A 24,311-nucleotide genomic window follows, 5' to 3' on the forward strand; every position below is an offset into this window, starting at 1 on the left:
GCCACTTTAAGAAGCCCTAGATTTTTGAAAAGCTTTAATTAAAAAACATTGTTCTTTTACTGTTCTGGTCTTTCTTGATAAGTGCAAGCAATTTTACATGCAACTCTTCTAATCCCTTTATAAAAGCAAGCTGGAAATATAAAGTGGAATACATCAGTGATAAGTATCAGGTATATTCTTAGAGGTTAGCAAATCCATTTTCACTTTTTCTACTAAGGGAAATACAGCAACTAAACAGTTGATTACAAATTACAGACTGGACTCCATTTAAGTGAGGAAATTACAACTAAAAAGCAAATAAGAATGGAAACAACCCAATTTCAAACTATGTGACCTGACTTTTTGAATTATATGTGGTTTTTTGGATCTTATTATAACAATGGCAACAAATACTAACTGCAAAAATGTGAAAACAAGATGGATAACCTATGAGATGAATTTTAACTAAGAAACTATCAGTGGAAGGTAGGTTTATAAGCTTGCAGACTGAAACATTGTCATTTCAGTGGACAGGAGACACGTAAGAGAGGAAAAAATTCTATTTATTTGCATGTAAATGTATAACTCAAATTTACTATAATAGAAAGTCCCATATTATTTATTATTTACATAATTCAGGAAATAATAATGGCTGAAAACTTAAGTAGTTAAATCTCAGGACCACAAACTGAGGTAATTTACCAAAATAGTTCATCACCTTTCCAGGCAGGCACCTTTTGGATGGTAGAATTAACACATTAGAAGTTCCTAGTAAATTGTAGTTTCCAACTGAATTATCAACCTACAAAAAATGACTAGTAAAAAAGCAAAAATACTCCACATCTATACTACAATCTTCATAAACACAAAATACTAGGGAAAAAATACAGCTAGATTAAGGATTTTAAGTAATACTATGGAAAAATAGAAGTATGCTTATTCCCAGCTCTCTGAAATAGAAAATAGTTGCCAATTAGATGGTCAGAGCAAGCTCAAAAATTTGCACTTCACATTCTTCACACCTCAGTTTATTGATCCACCAAACTCAAACTCAAGCCTGTTCTAAAGAAATGCTAGAGGAATGTGCGTGTGCCAAGCTTGCCAGAAGAAATGCTGAGTCCATGTCTGACCTTTGACTCTCACTCCCACACACTGCAATGCAGACAGCATCATTGTTCTGTTGCCATAACAAGCTAACTGGCTGGGAGGCTCCGGGCAATACCAAGAAATTTAAATACCTTTCCAACTAAAGCTATGGAAAAGGTATTTTTGAAATAAATTTATAATACATATAACAATGCTTCAAGTCACTTCATTTTCTACTATACAACTCTCCCCAGGAATTATGGAAAATGAATGATATGAGTCACTTTTGCATGTTATCTGCACATTAATAACTTTGTTTCAAGTTTGGTGGCTTTTTAAATTTTATGTATCAATTATTTTCAATGGCAGGATTCAGTGCTGTTGAAAGAAATGCACTGGTTTGTTAAGCAGGAATTTTTAACTGTATTTGTGACAGGATGTCAGCTTCTTGGACTCAGCAAAGTGAAATTAGAATCTCCTAAAGGCTCATCCTGACAGTCAGACCAGATGGACCACACTAGCTCCAACAAAGAGTGCAAAAGAATCTGAAATTCTTAGTAAAAGAGAAAAAAAAGTACTGACAGACAGAACAGCTCTAGAGAAAGGAGGAAAAATGAGAGATATACTACATATGAAAGTATGAAATCCAGAAGAAAAGCTTAAGATAACAGTTTCCATTTGTTGCTCATTATAGAGCCAGTAATATATCCGGACAAGGTATGAACAGCTATTACCTGATATGCAAGCATCTGTTAAGAAAAAGGCAAGAATATCACTTTCCTGATGAGCAATCAGTTACAAAACACAATGGTGGATTCCACTGTGAAAAACAATACACTGAGAAAAAAGATATTGGACAAACCCACCACTGATGACAATAATATAATTTCAATGAGGAATGAAAAAATAATTAGTCAACACACAGCTCAATTCATATCTGCTGACAATCTTAGCCTCAATATATATAAATATTACACTATTTCTGTTCACAGCTGTAGCTAACAAAATACAAACAAAAAAAAAGATATTGTCTTACACATAAAAAATATGAAAAATCCAGTGAGTTAGTGCTCCTTTTGTAGCATGTAGCTCTGACCTTAGGGAATTTTTATTCTGCACAGAATTCCGGCATTTTCACTCCAAGGAGTATAATAAGTACTTTAATCATTTTACTACAGTATAACTTTCAAGTCATTCCACGCAACTCTGTAACAAAGAAGCAAAAAAGGAGTTGTGAATCTTTCGTCAGATACACACATTTATATATTTTTCAAAATCTTTTTACCTTGTCTGTATTATTAAATATAAATATAACTAGAGCAAACACATACAACATTAAAATTACTTTCTTGGTACTTCAATGTAACAGAAATAATAATTCAGCAGCTAAAATTAATTCACAATACCAACATCTCAAACAGAAGGATGAGAAACCAAAAATTTTTGTTAAAAGCAAAATCTGTAATAAAAATTTTTCCAGTGAAAGAGAACAGCATCCAGATATTATCCACTTAACAAAGCTAGTACTACTATTCTTCAATCATAAATGACATTCCCAAAGCAGAGACTTGGGATATTCATAAACATGCTTAATAAAAAGGTTATTCTATAAAGAATCTTTATCCCATCAATTCCCATACGTCTTCACCAGAAGCCTAGTTCACCATAAAGTAAACTAAGTGAAGATTGAGATAGTCTGCCTCATAAGAACAGTTAGTATGGCTTAATATTTGTTGAAAATGTTTTCATTGGTTCTTCCTTCACTGTGACTATGCCATTGTGTTCAAATTTTTTGTCCTTCCACAAAATTCAGTCTGCCTAAATAGAAGTGATAAACTAATCATAGTTAAAAGTAGTTAACATTCCATGAATAATCCCTACTTTATTATTTCCTGACCTCCAAATGTTCACTTTCTGAAAATGAACATATTTTACCTTTTGATTTTAGCTTCCTAGAATTTATTGCACAATTTTGCCTGTCCTAAAGTGATTCAGTGAATCCTTTTAAACATTGAAATGCAGGCCAAGTTTACTCCAGAATACACAGAAGAGGGTTAATCTACCTGAAATTCATGCCTCAAACTACATTTGGTGCAGATATTCTACAACAGTAATTTGCGTTTTTTAAGTAGCAATTAAGCAATTAAGTAGCAATTTTAAGCATTAAAATCTGTTATGGTGATAGTCTGGTCTCCCACTTGAAAACAAGCCTCCATGTTGAATTTTGTAGAGGTTAAGATAAGCCATCAAATGTAAGAAAACTATTAGAATTAGTATGAAAATCAACAAAGGACTAGGCAAAATTGTGCTTTCTTCCTCTTGCAGGAACAAGATCCCAAGAACTAGTCCCTTACTAGCTACTCTAAGCTTTAAGCAAGGAAGATTAAATAATGTACTCTCACGAACATCTAATGATATACAAAACTAAAAATATTACAGCTGACATCTCACTGCTATCATGCAAATACCTGAAAGAGTTCTGCATCAAAATAAATTTGATTTTTTTCTCAGTATTCCACTAGTATTGTGGCTCTTTCCAGCTAGACAACCTGCACTTCAAATAAACTTAATACTTATTCTTCTTCCACCTACCTTAGTGCAATTGTCAATTCTAAAAAAAACCAACCTGCAGACAATGACATAGGCTGAAAATCAAGTACAGAGGAAATTTATAATATATACGGGTACTAAATCCAGGTATTCTGTGCCATAGTCACAAATGTCCCACTTTTCTTTCTCTATATATTCTTGAGTTCCACTATTATGTCTTAAATTGGAAAAGAGGAATTATACTTCTACCAAGTTGTACTGAGAAAATAAATACCTTAAGACTGAGAGCACATTCTGTGCCTTTGGTTCACCTAAAACATAACTATCTCTGACTAAAGATGCTACCTAATCTTCTGCTTCAGTGTCCCTCCTCATACACTTCAAGACCAGAAACCAAACTCTTCCTTATTCTTGTGAGATCAAAGATACCTGATAGTAGCAAGAGCAAACTACATGCTCAAGCAAAAACAAGTGATGCAATTGTTAAAAACGAATATCCAAGCTGCTATTACCAGAAGAATCACCCAAGTATGTTTTAAATATGCTTAGTACCAATGTTCATGCTACTAAGCATGTAATAGTTATTTGATCTATCCCTTTACACATAAATAAAATTTCACGTAGTGTCCCACAATATTTTAAAAAATATTATTAAATCTTAAATCTGCCATCTTCTATTCTATTGTATATGTCTAAATGAAATACAGTGAATTTTTGTTACCATAGTAACCACAGAACTGAAGAAATTTAGTTTTGGCATAATTGCTGCATATGTTCATACAAATCACATCTCTTATTCTGAGCATTAGAAATGAAGACACTTCTTAACTCAATTTTTTAAAAATAGAGTAATGAAGAAACAAAAAATGAGATCAAGTATTAATAGACATAACACAACATATTCTTGTTTAATTCACTCATTTGCTTTTTTTTTATAATTAGAGTATATTTTCTTGCATTCTATTAAACCATTAGCTAAGTACTGTTTAAGTTATCTTTTTATGTTGATAATTAAGCCAGTTCTGTTGTAGTCATTAAATTCAAATTATTATTTTAGAATAACAAATATGTTATTAGCCAAACATCCAGGAAGAGCTATAGAAACTTTATCAAAAATAAACACACCCAACAGTCTGGGATACACTTATTCTGTTTTTATCATTTGCAATGAGGTTCACATTGAATAAGGATAAATTTATGTGTGTCTTTAGTTTCAAGAAATAGTAGAAAAGGAAAAAGCACTCTAGGCATGCTGACACTGACTTACAATAGCATAATTTTCTCAGCAGCATTAAAAAACATGCATTCAGCAGGAACAAATTAAGTCAATTCAGCCAGCCTATGAGTTATCTACAAATTCCTTTCCACTTCCTTATCAGCTCCCAGAATGAATCTTAAATGTCTCATAAAATCCTCAACCCTAAACAATTCCATAACTCCATGGGACAAATGAACGGTAGGACAGGGGAATTTCCATGTTTTCACTTCAGAACTAGAATTCTTTCATCCTTTTCCTTCTCTAGCTTTGTTTGCTCAATAATTTAGTACTGATTTTGTTGTTCCACCGCTACTTTATGCTTATCAAGTTTATTAACATCAGTACCTTTCAGTTTAATTTTCAGAAATACAAACAAGCCTAATTTCAGAAAAAGTTTGGTAATACAGAACAGAGACAAATAAATCATAATTAGCCTCAGCACAGATCATCTCTGTTTGAAACCTTTAAGTCTTGGAAGCTCAGGAGTTTCTTTTTTATCAAGCCATCTCATACATTGAATGAAATCCTGAGATCATATAAAGCATTGCCACAAAGAAATGCAAAGTAGAAGTCCAAGAATTTGCTTAGCACACAGTGTAATTCTTCTAATTTGAAGTACCAACAATATAATTTGCAGTTTACCTTTTCTCCTCAGACTCTTCCTGGCATGGATTGGCCAAGGTTTTCAAGAAATTGTGGAATTGATCCTCACGAATTTTGAAGGATACAACAGGTTGTCAAAAAAAAAAAAAAAAAATCAAGAATAATGGACAGATGAATGAAAGTTCATATTATTTGAAATAATCACTGCTTTTAATGAGATATCTCACAGCTGCTGCAAATAACAGAGAAATAATGCTAAAAAGATTTTCTAACATCCCAATGACCATTAGAATCAGTGAAGCCTGGTTTTCCAGAGATGCACATGCAATATTTCCTCACAGAAGCCCAGTGTCACTGAGCCTAGTGTCACTGAGTCTGACCAACCTAGCTTCCCCTGCTACTCCCTTCTGGGCATGTGCATGGGTCTGTTTTGGCTGGCTGCTCAAGACAATCAATCAGTCAGTCAGCTGACTGCTGCCCTACAGAATATGTACAGGGCTAATTTAGAACTTCTTCCTTTCAGATAAGGAAATCATTTGGGCCTGCCAATTTTCACGCAACTTGGATGAATTTAACATGTTGGAGATTCCTAGCCATCTGTCAAATCAGGGTGGAAGAGACAAAAGCTACCAGAGAACAGGCACTGGCAGACCGTATAGTGACAGCATACACTTTGTTTTCTTAGATATACAAAAAACCCCACGCCCTCTTTACTTGGTGGGTCCCTACAGTGACTGCTGCCATTTGTTTCATTACCTTTCCATCAAACTGTATTTTGTTAGGATCTTAAACTTTACTATTTCATCACTAGAATATATACAGGTAAAAGACAAAAAGATCAGATCTCGTACATACTAAAAACAAAAGAAAAATATAGGAAAAAAGACAAAAACAAGTGAGAGAACAAAGCATGGGGTGCTGGCAATAGTAAAGAAAAGTAGGTGGGATAGTGCATTCAAGGAATGAAAGGTGCTTGCAAGCAAAGCTAGAAAACAAATTACACAGAGTAAATACAAAGATACAAAGGTGACAAAGTAAACGAGAGATAAAGGGAAAATGAAGAAGACTGACAAAGCCTATGTGCCAAAACTGGAATGGGACAATACAAGTAAAAGTGTCAGAGCATCTGTAAGAGTAAAAACTAAATGAATTACTCAACTAAATATTTACAGAATTCCATGACAGCAGAAGGGGTCAAACTAGGTTGAAAAATTATTTTCCCTTTAGTGATAACAGAAGTGTAGAAGAATGTTAAAATAGACAATATTTCAAAAATTATGCTTCAGTGGATTGAAAGATCTAATATAATTTCAACTAAATCTTAACCATTTCTGACAGATGCATATCAAATCTGTTCTAATATCTTTTACTGACAGTTTCTACCAGTTGTCCAGGCAAACTTACACCAAGGTTTTTAACCACCTTTGTCATCAGTTAGCCAGCCTAATTTATAACATACTCTCCTTGTCACATCCGTGTGGACACAGAAAATAACAGATTGCATTCATTGTGTAAAAACTTCCTAAGGATCTGAGAACTGCTGTTGCTTTCCTTCTCTACATCAAATAGATCAAATTCTTCTAAGTTTTTGCACACACACCCTCCTACCCCAGAGATTATGCTTTCCAACTTTTTTCCTGGTCTCCTTCTCCAAATTCTCCCCAGCTGGCCCAGATCCAGACATAAACCCTAAGGAGTCCACAGCCTTCCAGCTGATACCTCACCTAAGAAGAGTGGGTAATGCTTTTGGTTTCATATCCTGATAAAGCTCTTGTTTCTACCCCAACACCATGACATGGTTAGCTTGTCAACTTACAGGCATTTTCATACTTTATCTAGCATTTTCCTGTCACCTGTACATTATTACTGCTTACAGATAACAGTTAGTGCTTTTTCTTCCTGATTTATACCCTATTCTCTGACTTCTGTAGATCATTTCACATTCAAAATGATCCTGTCCTTCAGAATGCTTGCAGCTCCCCTCCACCAAGACTTTGTGTCCAAACTGGGAAAGAATCATGCAGTAAGTGCTTGCAGTCAGCATTATTTCATTGTTCTTCAGTGACATGCATAAGATATTGCTTTGCTGGTTCTGTGTTCTTTCAAAGAAAAAAAAAGAAAAGAAAAAAAGAAGAAAGGAACATTTTAAAATGCTGATCCATCCCTATTTGATTTCTCATTTTAAGCTGTATGTATTATTTTATTACTTTATGTTTCAGAGGGGCTTGAAGTTAAATAGTAATTTTAGCCATTATGAATATTATATAAATAGTTCACTTGCAAAGATTAGAGAAACAAAATTAGTTGAAAAATTCGCAGAATAATGCAATCTATTTAAAATAAGAAAAGGGAACACAACACACCACTAAATAATGTGAAATTACATCAGTGTGTTCTCTAACTTGAGGAGATCTTGCCAAACTTCAAATCGGGTGCTGAGTAACTATAAGCATATTCTTGTTCAGTTGGAGTAAGATGTACTTTGTGGCACTGCCCACATCTTAGCAGCTAGTTAAGTCTTGATGTTATAAAGAAGACTTGTTTAAAAAGAAAAGACTTGTTTAAAAAGAAAAATAATAGAAAAATATTTTTAAATTATGTAGTCTCGGACACCATTTTTATAAGGATTCAGTATTAAAGGAAAGACTAACTTACATAACTGAATATAGCTACATTGAGAGTACCTTCTTGTACCTGCCATGCTCACAACCATAAAAATTGCTGCTATGAGACAAAGCTGTCCATGACAGGAAAATTAAAAAAGAAAAAAGAAAAAAAAAAAAAAAAAAGAAGAAAAAAAGAGTAGAGAAGAAATGTTAGATAAAAAACCAGTAATATTCCCAAGCTAACTGCAGCTGCTGCTCACTGCTCACTCAAGCAAGTTCTTTCTCACCATTGTCCAAAGTGAGACATCCTAAATCATAAAAAATGTTCTATAGGAAGTGTGCTCATTACCTTTACTGGGAGTTTGTGCCCCACAACTTAGCAATTTAACTTGAATTTTCAAACAAAGCTAGAAAAAAAACCCCACACAGTAAAATTAACTGAGAAATAAATTTTTGAAACTTTATACAAAATTTTGCTACATATTTGAGCAAAAATAATATGAGAGACTTTTTGCTAGATTCATTCTCTATATAAATTTTTTTTTTATCCCAGATTTGTTCTCAAATACATAGTAGTTCACTATGTACACAATTAAAAGTTCATATAAACATCCATTTTTTGCTAGAGAAAGTTTTAATTTCTTATCCATAGGAACAGACTGGCATAATCCTTAGGGTTTTTACTTTTCTTGATGGGAGTTAAGCCAGTACAAAGCCCTTTTAGAGGTATACAGATAGCCTAAAATCTAACACCACCCTTCACAAGGCCTTCCCTTATTCTGTCTTCACATCAGTAGTTTCAGACCTACCTGTCCTATTATGCAAAATATCAAACCTGAGACAGTCACCTAGAGTGCAGTTACTACTACCATGCCCTCATTTTATTAAGCTCCATCTGAAAGTTCTTTACAAAAAGGCATATATATATGAGATATATATAGATATATATATAAATATATACACAATGCTGACTATCATATCTATATCTTAATACTATGCCTTAAAGTCAGGCAAACTCTAATCACACAGAGGCTGTATAATCTGAAAAGATGATGGTATTTACAAAAGTTGAGAGTCCCTCAGTAAGGAAGCAGGCTGAGGAGACACAGGTATCAATTTTGTACATGACAGTGGCAGAGTCACAGAGGCAGTCACGCTGCAACTGCAGGAGTATTGCTACAGAGGTCTACAAATCAAATACCACTAAAACCTTAGCCAATCTCTCAATTGCCATAAGCATACTCAAATTAAAGGCTCTCATTCAGCAAAAAGCACTCAGTTTTCTAATCAGGGCAGTTTGAAAGTACATGACCAAGTCCAAAAACAATCACATTTCTTTTGAGATCATAACCAGCCCCTCAACTTTCAATGTACGTCTCAATATGATCAATACAGAAACACAAGAAGGAATTTCTGCTCAGGCTATGTTCTGATGAGGCACTCAGACAAGCCTACAGGCACTGCACCCAGGAGCCCATCCCTGGCAGTGTTCAAGTCTGGGTTAGACTGGGCTCTGAGAAAACTGGTCTCGTGGAAGGTGTCCCTGGCCATGGAAAGGGGGTTGGAATGGGGTGATTTTTAATGAAAGTTCATATTATTTGAAATAATCACTGTTTTTAATGAGATATCTCACAGCTGCTGCAAATAACAGAGAAACAACCAACCCAATCAAACCATCCTCAGATCTGAGGAAATTCTCAATCAGCTCCATGCCCCACTTCTGCCTGATCAATGCTTTCCAATTTCCAGTGCTTGCAAGGCTAATGCCCTGAAATCACCTTGATTTTTAATGTTTCCAGTTAGAACTTTGCTGCTAAAATTGATTGTGCAATGAAAATTTATAATGGCAAACAGTACTGCATCATCCAGTTTGGGATGGTGCAGTTATTCTCTTTATTCTAGAGAATAAAGCCAATCTTTGCCTCTTTAATTCTTCGTATATACATTATTAGTTACTAATAAACCTGCTCCAAAAGAGTTCCCATGGTTGCTGCCAGTTCTGATTATTAAAAAGCAGTCCTGGAAATTATTGCATTATGTAAAAAGCTTTCTCACACAAGTTTAAGAAGAGACTAGGACTCACTGAAGGCTTAAATGACACTCAATTAAATCTGGTTCCCTCATGAGAAGTATATGCTCAGCCTTCCAGCCTTCTTTACTTTAAAGATAGGTTAAAATTAAGAGACAGGCAGAAGGTGCCTCACTTGTATTTACTCCTAGATTGCCCTTTGCTTCCACTTTCAACACCTTGTACCATACCAGAAAACCAAAGACTTTGAGGGGACAGTCCAAAAATTCAAAGATCACTTTCTTATATATTCTGTGTTCTTCTCATCACTTCTTTGTGTAGACCATATGTGAATTCTAGTATATTTGACTTCGGCCTGTATGTACTGAATAAGAAAAAAGAAAGAGGGGTGATGAAGTCTTTAATTTCCTTTTATTTCCTGAGTATCATCTTGGTGAAGACAAGATGTGGTACTTATAAAGTAATCACACAAAAGCAGTGAGTTTTAAAGTCTCCAGTTTATTAAATCTCTCTCTCTCTCTCTCTCTCTCTATCTATCTATCTATATACATATATATATAATACGAAGACTAACTATATCTGCATTCTGTTGTCCTGGCAACATCTCAGTATCTGGGTGACTGCTGAAATACCAGACACAAATGGTTCACAAACATCAAGGAATATTATCCAGTTTCTGTGCACTACTACTATCATGTCCATTTACATATCAAAGGGATAAAAAATCATAGATGTGTTATTGTAACTAAAATTATTTTTAGTAAACATCTAAGTTATGCTATGAAGCAAATCTAAGTGCTATTGTGACAGCATCTGGAAAGAATGGCAGTAGCAGCTACACATTTTCTTCATCCCTCTGACAGGCTCCATCAGGGGTGCCAGTGGCACCATTAATCCCTTGTACTATGTTGTAGGTTCAACATTTGCAGCAGGTATCACTGAACAAAGGAGCCTGTAAAACAGACACCAACTTCAAAGCCAGTTCTAACAATGGTGTTTCCAATGCCAGCTCCTCCTGGTAAATAGGGAGGCAACTTGAAAAGCAGTTAAAACCACACCTACCTCTCCAATAATGTTGAAATTTGGTAAATATCTCAAAATAACTAGCCTCTTATAGAGAACAACAAAAAAATCTTTGGTACCCCAGGAAACTGTGGGACAGCAGTTACCTGGAGAATGAATCCATGTTCTGATATTTTACAGGCTTTGAAACCACAATTTTAACCTTTGCCAAGACTGAAGAAAGGAGATAAATAAAGGTGATAGATACTGTATTTTTACTTTCCCAGACTAAATTCAGGATTTCATATCCTCAAACTGTTGCGCATATTTCTCATATTTTGATTAATTGCTTCTTATTTTGCAAAACAGTTTTTGCTTTCTTCTGTGCTTTTCCAAGGAAAAAAGAAACTACTCTTGAAACAATAAAAGTCACTCTTTTGAGTCATAAATATATGACTAGTTTCATCATTACTGTGCTTGATCTAGTGGAGTAGTAACTGATCTTGGTAACCATTGTGAAACAAAGAACATATTGTCTAATCCTCTGATCACTATCATAATAGTACTGTGGCCATCCTCAGTTTTAGATTTCTCAAACAAATTAGGAAAAAAAATCATTTTGATAACTGCCAGCTGATACTTCTGAAATTTTAGAGGTTGTTAGTAAAAACTGGATTTATCCAGAATTTGAGTGTCTTTGTAGTTAGCTGCATAATTTATTAATAAATGGGAATACAGCTTCAAGAGTGAATAATATATTCATTAATCTCATAAAAAGCATTATCTGGTGCCTTTTTTTTCTTAGAATAGCATTAAGATTATTCTTGCAGTTAAACACTACAAGTTATGTTTTAAAAGTTGCTGAAAAGAAGCAGGACAGAACACATAACATTTTGATCACGTACAGGTATATTAAGGGACATTTAAAAATTTTGCAATTGTGGATTTATAAGCGTATAAAAGATTTCAAAAACCCATATAGATCCTCAGCTCCTAGTTAGCACATTACCAGCTAAGTACTTCCAGTGAATGTCTCTTTAGACCTTCCTTATAACCTTTCACCCTCATTAAAGAACAACTAAGACTTTAACAGAACTAAGAAATCCTGAACGTTTACTAGATGTTGCTGTTTTGTGCATTTTTTGCAGATTTATCTCACAGTCCAGAGAATGTAAAATGACACAATAGAGAATATTAAAAAAGCATACCATATGCTAAAATATAGATTATTTTACTCCTCTGTAGCACTCTTCTGAACCGGCTTTTCCCCCTTTTGTTATTGACAGTAAAATATATGCTAGATCAGTCCATAAAGGAAGTGCAGATGGTCTGTACGGGAAAATCTGAAAATGTAGGAACAATTGTGCCTTTTTTCCCAGTCTACACACAAAGCATACACTACAAACAGAAGCTGCAAGAAGCTGAGCTTGTAGCACTGAATGCTGAATTGTGATATTGAACTTCAGGGTTTGCTTCTTTAATCTTCCCTTCTGCAACTCAAGAGAGAAATTTGTACATGAATGACAAAAAAAAAAAATTACAAGATCAAACATGAATCTTCTCAAATAATGAAGGAGAAGAAAGATCAAATATTGGAGGGATGTTAAGCCACATCAGAAGAAGCACCAGGCCAGGATCCATAGCAGCATTTCCATACCTAGCTGCTAACTAGGAACTTAATGCTTTCACTTAGAATGAGGCGCCTAAAATAACCTACAATTCAAAATTTCAGCACCTGAGTTCACACTTCTCCTGTGCCACCTCTCTGGTCGGCATCTCAAAAAATGGAATAGAGTAGCCCAGTCCCAAGTTGCCTTCGATCAGAGTGTTACTAAAATAATGCAATTTTTATTCTCTTCATTTTTTTCTTCCTTTTCATACTTCAGCACAAATAAATTATTAGATGTCCAAGTTGTGGCTTTACTTATGTATATGGGAGTGTAACTGACTTAACACAAATTTTGCATGGCTTAAACCAATAAATAACACAAATTCTGGTAATGTATAAACTGCAAGAAAGTCCTGGAATGCTAGGTAGAACATATAAAGTTTACACCCTGCCTCAATTGCTCGTTAAATGTACTACAAATGTTTCAGCAGATTCAAGGAGAAAATTTATTTGTTTAGCAGTGCACAATTTTCGTTAGGTACATTTTCAGAATATAACCATATCCTGAGGTTTCCTTTGAAAGAGTTTTTACGTTTTCAGCCTTTATGCAATATTTTAATAATCCAGTATTGTCTTATGTGGGAAAATAGAATGTGTGTCCCAGATTCACTTCATAACATCTGCTTTCTACTAATCAAGTAGTGTAAAATTAATTGTATTTAGCATAATGAGTTCCCCACTCTGCTACTTGAGAAACTCCTAGGGTGATGGAGGAAAGTTTAAGTTCTTCATGGATCACATTTAAAGCTCATCATGTAATATATAGGGTGGGAGAAAATTAAATGTACTGCAGGACGTACTACTGCCCCACTCCCAGTTTTTGCAATTACATTTCAGGGCAAAAATTGAATAGCCCCCAAAGGAGACTCATTATTGGAGAGAAGACTAAGCAGCCAAGACTATTTTATAAAAGTCCATGGAAAAGCATGAAACAGAGATTTTGTTGAAGGATTTTTTAATTGAATCTTATAGAGTATTCAGTGAAATGTATTTGCAAATTTTATAATGGTGTGATACAATTATTCAGATCACATTCATAACGGAAAAAAAATAGTCAGATGCAATCAAAACACACCACTTCAGATTGGTACTCTAGCACTGGATAAGAGCTTCAGATGAAAACTGGAGGGAGAAGATTTTTCTGGCACGTTAGAGACCTCTTTTTTTTTTTTTTGTCATGGTGTCAAAAATGCTGTATTAGTACATAATATACCCTGTATTAAGCAGGGGGTAGGACCAGATGACCTCCAGAAATCCCTTCCAACCTCAACTATGCTGTGATTCTGTGTGAAATGCTGAAGTATTTGAGTTAAATTTGGCGAGGCATAGTTTTAATCCCTCAAGGAATTGCACATGTAAGTCAGAGAACGAGTAGGTATTGGTTTCTTGCACCTGGGTTGCCTGCTTCATTACTGGGTTACTGAATGGGAGCAGTCAGCTGTACATGGATGTTGATAAGCTTTTCTTTTCTTTCAACTGCCAGGAAAAAAAAGTTATGTTACAGTACAAACAATATGTTTAATTTAGCATAATTTTTTTTCCTCCTAGTGTAAAAAGCCACGAATTTGGTTCTTTATGACTCATTCCCACCACATACATTTTTCACTTTGGCTGAGAAGGCAAATATTCAATTATTCATGAAACTCTCTTTAGAACATGCTGCCGCTATGACAATGCTGGAAAGCCAAATATTATGCTTAAAAATGGTGTGTTGGCTGCCTAAACTAATATCCCTGTACATGATTGTTATCGTGCCCTGTCACAAAACTGCAACATGTCGTGTGTTAAAATGCAAGTTCTGTGACCATCAGGTACTTTTTTCCAGAGTCTGCTTGTCTACATATATAAATGCTGTCTCTGTTCCATTCTCTAACTGTAGCAGGGATTCCAGTGATACCTATATATCTCTTTCGAGGTAACCAATTTCTTTATGATTGCTATAAATTTAAAAGAAACCATCACTAAAGCAATAGAGTTTCTCACTTGAGTCACGTAGGTTTGCCTTGAACAGCTGATAAAGATCCTATCTGGTATCAAAATACATGGTACAGGGAGAGAGACATTGTCTTCCAACCATTATGAGGTGAGAGATGCAAATTTTTGTGACAGAGCCGTTGCTAACTTAGAAGCTGCTGCTATGAATTTAAAAAGAAAAATACTCCACTCAGCTCTGAGCAAGAAAATAAAGTGAAGCAGGTGAAGATAATGCACACAAAACACAGGCTACAGGCATGATACACAGGAAGTAATTTGAAGTAGAGGGTAGCAAGCAAGGCATTAATAATAGATATGGAAATGTATCACTGTGTGGAAGAATATAATACTGTTTGTAAAACTGTGTTTGACTTTATATTAATTTAAAAGTAAGTTATGGATTGGAAAATTCTGAAAGATTTAAGAATGACATAAGAATCAATTTTTGAAAAACAAGCAAAAAAAAACATTGACTGAAACCAACTGAGAATTTCTTCCCAAGAAATACATCTATGCATAAGAAATCATAAAATATGGATCTGTGTTTCTACAGAATCCAGAACATGTACATTAACACGTGAATGTCAGCACTCTTAACTAGGAATTTCCCATTAGGGAAACCACTACCTGTTGCATTGACTCAGTGTCATAATTTCCTTTTTTAAAATTCTTATTTTGCAGCAATGTAGCTCATTAATCTTTATCTGAAAAGGCACACAAAGCTCACCCTGGACAAAGACAAAACATTCCACAGGCCTTAGTTGAGACTAATGTGTGAATTAACATATACACACCTCTAAACACAAAAAGAATGCATAACCTGTAAACAAATTTTTTAACCTAGAGGACCTCATTACAATATATGCAGGAGAACATACATATTGTTTCCCTTCTTTTCTTCTTTTTTTTTATTTCCCCTAGGATCTCTTCCTTAACTATGCACCCCTATAAGATAATACTGAGCCCGGAGAGGCTCCTGAATATATCTTAGATTACCATAATTATACACAGCGAGTGGCTGCCTGGTACTTAGTTCCCAGCAGGGGTTAAACCATAACAATATTTATACACTAAATAATAATAAGAGGAGCAGAAGGCAGTGGCGTAAATTTCAGATGCTTTTACACTTCTTAAAATAAAATTTACAATACACTTAACAATGAGCTAAACAGCAAATATAAATGCCTCCCAAAGTGTGGTCCTGGCAACAAAAAGTGTTTATTCACTTGGAAGCTGTCTAGAAGCTGAAGTCTTGCCAATAATTTTAATCTTATCTCTCGCATATGGCAAATTATAATATTCTTCATTATTTATAATATAGCTTAAATGTATCTTAAGGAAAATACTTTAGGATAGATAAAAAGAATAATTGCTGTCATAATATTCTTCAGTTGTTTCAGACTGCAATTGATACACTCAAATATGCATCTCCCCTGTCAGAACTGCCATTCAAAAGTTGTGTCATAGAAGTCCTTAGGTCTCAAAATTTCGTAGTTTTGATTAGTTTTCAAGAAGAAAGCATATTAAACAGCTTACACTTTTGGTGAATTTTGAGAAAGCAATTGTCTTTTATAACTATCAGCATGCTGCCTAGATAATGCAAATAATCAAATTACATGTGTAATTAAATTACAATAGTCAAGATACTCCCAGCAGTGATGCTCTTAGACCTGTAATTACATTTTTTAGTTTGAATTCTTATTAAAATCTCACTTATAGGAAAAGTTTGAAGGAATCCAATAATGAAAGAGACATTTTCTGAATTTTGAAAATCTGCAATGAATGTAATGAATTTTTAATCCATTGAAGATTTAGATAAGTCTAAAATGCATGCTATCTGTTCATATTTGTTTTACTTGGAGAAAGTGGCATTCTTATTTCACATTATTATCTTCACAGATATTACTGAATAATAAAATCATGCTTTGCGATTCGTTTCTATTTTCATGGTACATTACCTAGTGAGAGCACAAAACTAAATAATATATATGCAATGGATTTTGAGAAAGCATTCAAAAAGGTTTTGCTACATTGTGAACAACCAGCAGAAGAACTTTTTTTTTTTTACTTTTATGGCCATGAATGGTCACTATCTAAATTATCTAGAAGTGTATGTAATAAAAGACCAAAAGAGAAAGTAAAAAATGGATCTCTTACTCATATTGGTGTGTCTAAGTACGCAAACTATTAACCAACTATCTTATTTTAAATACTTGTAAAGCATGTTAGATACTTTCAGAAGTAAGAACAACATATGTTTATTTCAAAGGTAAAAGAAAGCCATGTGAACTTGCCAAGTAAGAGCTCATTACAGGTAAAAGAAATGTTTCATTTCTTTATAGTAATTTAAATGCCCTCACTGCTGTAGTTTCCCCATATTTCAAATAGAATTCCTTTTCTGGATTCCATTGCAAGATCCTCTGAGGACCTTTCATTTAAAAAATACTGCAGTAGATATGGATTATTTAAAAGGTGTCATAGATTTGAGTAAAATAGAATTATCTGGTAAAACTTATGAGTTTTCAGAAAGTGCTAATATTAATTCGACTTTGAAAGTGGAAATATTTTTTCCAGAAGTTCTCTAGTGGTTTACCTAGAATTTTAATTCCATTAAGATGCACTATTTTATTATCTGATTTTTTAACTACTTCATTGAAGCACAAGTGAAAATTCCAAAGCATCCTGAAGGTTCAGTCTACAGGAAGATCAGCAGTCTTGGGAAGAGGTGTTTGGCGTTTGAAGGAATTATCTGAAATAAAAAGGGAAGCTAAATACATCTGAAATCTGAAATTTTAATTTCAAATAAAATGTAAATTGGGGGGGGTAAAGGAGGGGGAGAGAGTGTCACTGTAAATCAGAATCTAAAAATGCAGTGTTCATATTTCCAGCAAAATGGCATTTAAAAATACAAGTCAAATTGAAATCTTTTCCTTTGATATAGTCAGTTATATTCTGATGATGATGTAGACGATCTTTGCTTCAACACCAAAGTGATATTAAGTCCCCAAAATATTCCATTCCAAATTTATCTTTTCATTTCTCCGAACAGCTCTTCTGTAATGTTGTCACAGCCTACAAAAACAATATCTACACAAAGTAATGCTCTACTAGTTACATGAGCATTCAGAAAAAAATGCATTACCTATCACATCTTCATTTGTAGGTCTTGTAATTTACTAGTAATATTTGTTCTTCAATTTGTTTCTTAAAAAGGCTGCCGTTAATAACACTGTCCCTGTTAATTTTTAGAGCTGTTACATATATGGAAGTAATTTAAAATATTCACTGGTACAGGAAATTTATGTATTTCTATATTTGATGCATGAAGTGCAGATATATTTCTGTACTGCCTATATTTCTGTTACATTTAAATAATGGTCACTGTCCCAAATCAGAAAGTCTCTTTTATGGCTTTCCACAAGAAAAATTTCTGTCCAGAGACAAAAGGAAATAAAAGCAATTCCACATAATTATGTTAAATACTCATAGGAAATTTAGTCAATATTCCCTGCTCTGCCAAATTTAGTAAGAGTTCTATTTTTCAAATGGTATTTAACTATGACAGTAGTCTCTCATTCTTTTATATATGTTTTAACTGAGCTGAGGATTTGATCAACAATCAGACACTGATTAGTCTCTTAATTCTGTGAATAACCAGGTAAATGTGACAAGATACATTTTAACAATAGTCAAGGTTTCCAAATGTTCTAATATTATTGGAATGTTCTTGTTAATAACTGAAGGTAAGCCAGTATTCACTTATGATGAAAGAAAATGAGAAGTGCACAAAAAACAATTAAAATGCCAATCTTTATCTGCAAATGATCTGCATTTTTATGGTACCATTATGAAATAGTCACTTAATAATTAATAGTTAATTTTAATGGGGAATTTGTCTAAATAAATGGTCTCCTAAATGATGGTCTCCTAAAAAAAACAGTAATTTAAACAAAAGAGTTTGTTAATTAAGTTGATTACTCTCAATAAAGCCAACAGAGATATTTTAATTATATTTTCAGTTACTCTGTTCAGTCAACATGACAAATCTGTTAGTTTAAAACTAGTTGTTTTCATGAAGTGAATAGCCATATCCCTGCTGATGGAAATCTGCTTTTAGATCATAATGAAACACAACATCAATGTAGGTTTATAGAGTGATACTTGTGCTGACAAGTATTAGTTGTGCTTTTTACCTGTCAATATTGCTGCCCTTGGAAATTCTAAGGTTTATGGAATGAAGCCCATGAGCTATGTATTATGGAAACATGAATTTCAATAAAATTTGTAAAATCAACATTTCCAGGTTGATTATATAGTGGGGGCTGGAAAATTCCTGATCTCATTAAGTTAGAGATAACACTCCTATCTATTTTCTTCTCTTGAGCCCAATGCTCCATTTTTAAATTTCCACTAACATCAGTTGAAAATTGTCTGTGTTGTTCTTTGAAATATTTTGTCTCTTTCAACATGGCTGACACTTTTTAAAGATTAAAATACTTGCAAAATACAATCATAGGGAGAATTATTACCACTAAAGGGGAAATAAGTTTATATTGTTGTGTAGGTATTTTAATTGGGAAAATTAAAATCTGAGAAAATTATGATAGATAAGGCTAGATGTTTGTACAAAATTTGGCTAAGCTACTGAAGATTTATTTCCATATATGTACAATGCTGCTTATCACTCACTTCCTAAAATAAAGCACCTCATGCATGTAACATCCAAATTCTTCAGAGGCTTATACAGATTTTAAATAAGGATCCAGTATCATTTGTGATCTCATGCACTAAGAACAAAGGGTAAAAATGCAAAATTCCTTCATTACTAACTAAATGTCTACTTTAAAGGTCTCATGGAGAAAGTGAGCTCCAAACAGCTGTTTTACATTTTTAATATATTTGTCTGGAATGAATTGCCTGTCTTTATTCAGTCTGTACAATACACATGAATTACAACAACATTGTCAAGATGTATTGGAGGAGGACAAATCAAAATGTAGGGAATAGATATATCCCAAATATGGTTATAATTATTCCATAAATTACTAGAAGGCATGTCAACAGCACTATGAATAGTATTGACTTTCATTCCTGAGTTACAAAATATAGTACATTTTCTGAATTATTTATTTGGAAGAACAAAGCATCAGTTTCCAAACAAAATGTAAGGAAACTGTTTGAAGCACTGTCTTGAGTTTGTGCGGCCAGATTTTGGTAGCAGGAGGCTGCAGGGGTGGTTTCTATGAGACGCTGCTCAAAGCTTTCCCCTTGGCCTAAAGAGCCAATGCCACCCAGCTCCAGGACAGACCCACTGCTGGCTAAAGCAGTGCATCCCTCACTGATGGTGACAGCACCTCAGCGAGCACCAGAGTTAAGAATAAGAGCAAAAAGCTGTCCATTTGCACTCAGAGGGAGATATGAGATGAGAATATGTGAAAGCAACAGCTCTGCAGACACCAAGGTCAGTGCAGAAAAAAGGGGAGGAGGTGCTCCAGGCACCGGACTGAGAATCTCCTGTAGCCCCTGGTGCAGCCCACGGGGAGGCAGCTGTGGCCCTGCAGCCCATCACAGGTAGGAGGATCACAGGGATGCAGAGATCCACCTGCAGCCCATGGAGGATCCTGTGCTGGAGCAGGTGGATGATCAAAGGAGGCTGTGAACCCCCAGGAAGTCCACACTGGAGCAGGTTCACTGGCAGGACTTGACACCCTGTGAAGAATGCACACTGGAGAAGGACTCTCCCCCATGGGATGGGTCCACCTTAGAACAGGGGAAGATTGTGAGGAGTCCTCCCCCTGAGGAGGAAGGAGGGGCAGACACAGCATATGATGAACAGAATGTAGCCCCCATTCCCTTTTCCCCCTGAGGCCCTGCAGGGAAGGAGGTAATGAAAATCATGAGTGAAGTCAAGCCTGCAAAAAGAGAGGGACGGCAGGAAGGTGTTTTAAGATTTGTGTTTATTTCTTGTTTTCCTACTCTGATTTGATAGCTAATAAATTAACCTAATTTCTTAAAGTTGAGTCTGTTTTGCCTGTGACAGTAACTGAAGAGTGACCTCTCCCTGCTCATTTCACAATCCATGAGCCTTTTGTTATATTTTCTTTCCCTTGTCTGCCTGAGGAGGAGAGGGATAGAGCAGCTTTGGTGGGAACCTGGCACCCAGCCAGGGTCAATGCACCACAAATAGAAATATCATAAGTACATAAGTCCAAACTAGTTGCATCTCAATCTTTCTACATTTTTAACAAACTAATTATGGGACACACTGAGACTGTTTGTATGGAACAAATATACTTTGTGGATTACTGAACTCCATAAAGCTATTGAAATCTGGCATTTTGAAATAAAGGTCAAAACCTGTAAGTTTCAGATGGAATAAAAGTCTGTAACTTGAAATCCCCAACTGTAGAAGATAGAACACTACTGCCAGTGTTCAAAGAACATTGAGATTTTGCATTTTAAAAGAATAACAATCTGGGAGAAAAATAGAAGAGTGGTAGCTAAAACACTCAATACATTACATTTTACATATAATTATTTTTATGCCTTTCTGTTTAGTCACAAAATAAATACTTAATCTGGCAAGTGACCCTTTTAGGCTCTCTGCTGATGAAAAAAAAACCCTGTCTTTTTGCATAGTAAAAGTCCATATATTTACTTGGGGACAAAACAAACAGTGGGAATAGTGTTGTTCGAACAGTTTTGGTATCACATAAAAATAATGTAGACCTAATCATTACCACAGCTTGTGCAGTCTTAATATTGGAAAGCAGAGGCATAGGAGTTACAGAAGTAAGGCAAACCATGTTGACTCCACAGTTTCTGGTACTGAAAGTATGAAAATCCATGGCTGAATTTTTCTTCAGTAGCTCATATTTTAAGCAGTAAAGAGTAATTTTTTAAGAGTAATTTCCTTCAAGTTAAACCTAACCAAATTCAAGTTAATTAACACCTTTTGACTATGTTTTACAATGTTTGGTATAGTGGTTTTCAGTCATGAAACTGCAAAACATGAGGAGATTTGAGTTTAAGGAGCCCTTTGAAAGTGAACACAGTTATGACAATTAATCTCGCCATTCTCAGAGCCTCAAACTCTTCAGAAAATTGAAGAAATTTTCTAGAAAAGAAAAAAATCCAAGCATACAATTAATATTTATTACTTAAACTGGGGAAGAGAATTCTCCTTAGAAATTATAAACAACCACTAGTACAATAATTTATTCTTATGTTCGCATCTGTGCTGAAAACTCCTTCATACAGAACTGCCAAATTAATTCAATTTTTCAGTCTGATAAAAATATTGCTGGTTCATTTTTTTGTGATGTTCCATTTGCACAAAAGATCCAGAAAGCTGCTCTTATTGGCCAATTGAAAATTTTCTCCCCCTCAGTCCACAGACTGGACTGCTCTCATGTGACATTTCAACATTGGAGATTCCCTAGAAATCTTCACGGAAAAAGAAGTGTGGCAATAATTTTTAATTGGAAAAATTTATTTTTTTAAATATCATACAATTTTCCTTTATATATATAGAAATATATATGCATTCCTTCATACAGTAGCCTGAGAGACCAAACAAAGATCAGGTTTCTTCTTTATTGCATGATGTATACATACCAAGAGATTTTCAGTCCCTGTTCAGACAAGCTTTCAATTTGAATAAGCAAGGAAGACAAATAGGGAAAAACTTAAACATTAATATCTCTAGTTTGAGTTGGAGAACTGTGCTAGAGAAAAAGCAATTGACTTCCAGGGACTGAAAGAGCAAGCAGAGCCAGGATTCAAGAGTAGATTTTCTGCAATAGTGCAGCATCTAAATTTGAACATTTTCTTTCTTCTGTGCCATGTAGAATTTCACATATGATACTTTTTAAACCAAATCTGGTTTTCAGTCCTCACTACAGCAACCACAGTTTTGCTTGTTCAGACCAGAATAACCATCCTCCATTTATTCTGGAACCTGAAACTCTTGTTCCACCCTCTTCCCCACAGAAGAAATGCCAGAGGAAAAGAATGTTTTAATAACGTATGGATAACCACAAAAGCAACGCTAGAGTAATTTTATGTGAAACTTGATCTTATGAAAGAAAATCTGTATATTTTAGCTAGCTTATTCACTCTTTTAAAAAGTATAACTACAGCATTAAAGTAAGTAAATAAGAGAATACCTTCCTATTTTTCAGAATCAGAGATGGAATATTAGCCGCCTTACAAAATTCTTCAATTACAAGTAGACTGTTTTCTTTCAGTAAATCACTAAATGCAACCAGATGCCCCATCACACACTGCTTGCTACCTTTAAGGTAGAGTTTCAGGTGCCTTGCCTGGCTGCTCACAGAAACAGCGTGGTATCAGGCATGTATGGAATGGGCAGCTCAACAGGGAGGTTCCATGGGACTTTGTACATTTCCAGGCAAAGAAAATCTGGAGGGAAAGTGTTGGGGTTTGTGACTTTGGATTAAGGCATCAATGCCTGAGCCTAATCTCGGGCATTTCAGCCTTTTCTTGGCTTGTAAGCATGAGAAATACTTCTTAGGATCACCTATGAATGGGATGAATCCTCCATGTAAAGTTTACAGAATTGGTCTTAAAACAGATAATCAGAGGAACAGCATTGCATACATCTCAGTAACCTTGGATTAATCCTGATGTGGAAAACTGAAAATGAACAATTTTTCCTTGAATTTACTAGGACACATTCACTTGGGATAGGATGTGTTGATGTGGTTGGGCTGCTCAGTGAGCACCAATCAGCTGAAAAATACCAGTGGTCTCTATCACGTAGAAGATTAAAAATACATCTTGGTATTTTCAGTGTAGTATGCTCCTGCATAATAGGTAATGTAGATTGTCATACATCATACAAATGATGTATAGGCTGTGAGCGGGCCCCTTCCTCAATGGCAAATTTGCATCTAAAAATTTAGCATATGTTGTGTAAGGAAGTTTTACAGTAGGCTTTTGCTGCTGAGCTGTGATGCTCTAATTTACCTACCTAAAATATCATTAAAACTGGACTGGCATAAGTGATGTTTTATTCCCACAATACTTATTAATAGAGAACATTGTTATATGCTCTGAAAAACTGCTTGTAATGCACTCCTTGAATGAGTTACCTTGCTTGTTTATAAATAGCCAATTTAGATCCTTAAAATCAAATAAAGGCAACTTCTCTTTTTTTTAAAAAGTCTTATTTTTGATGCATGCAAATGCCTGGCCTTTATGATGGCAGAGTAAATGCTATGAATGCAGAATATTAATCTTTTACAAACACTCTCAGTAATTATGCATAATGATTTGCTTTCGGTTTTCATAAGTTGTAGCAGGATAAATGCAGCAAATTATAAGGTTATTTTAATCGTCTCTTAAATGCAAATTGAGTAGAGAAACCGAGTCAGCTATAAAGGCAGTTATCAGAAATTATACTCTCCTGTTAAAAATATGTGTTAGATTCTTTCATTTCCCCAAGTAACTCCCTTACGGGTTTTCCCCCTTATAATTGTTGAATGTAACCCAAAAGGCACCTATTTGAAGTGATTGATCTAAAAAGCTCAC

The 24,311-nt window shown here is 34.7% G+C and overlaps 1 non-coding gene across 4 annotated transcripts in view; it reads right to left on the minus strand.

Annotated features, from left to right (window-relative positions):
* The window catches only part of LOC116807766 (uncharacterized), a 74,273-nt gene that overhangs the window by 40,715 nt on the left and 9,247 nt on the right, over window positions 1-24,311 (minus strand). For 3 of the 4 annotated variants that reach the window (XR_012054121.1, XR_005979657.2, XR_012054120.1), the window contains exons 1-2: window positions 5,516-8,198; window positions 2,102-2,271 (exon numbers count right to left, since the gene is read on the minus strand). The exons of the other annotated variant lie outside the window; for it this stretch is intronic. This is a non-coding gene — a transcript (uncharacterized protein). Of the gene's footprint in view, window positions 1-2,101; window positions 2,272-5,515; window positions 8,199-24,311 lie in introns of those variants that run through there. 4 annotated transcript variants of the gene reach the window in all.

The sequence above is a fragment of the Taeniopygia guttata genome, chromosome 2, assembly GCF_048771995.1.
Source record: "Taeniopygia guttata chromosome 2, bTaeGut7.mat, whole genome shotgun sequence".
NCBI classification, from domain to species: Eukaryota; Metazoa; Chordata; class Aves; order Passeriformes; family Estrildidae; genus Taeniopygia; species Taeniopygia guttata.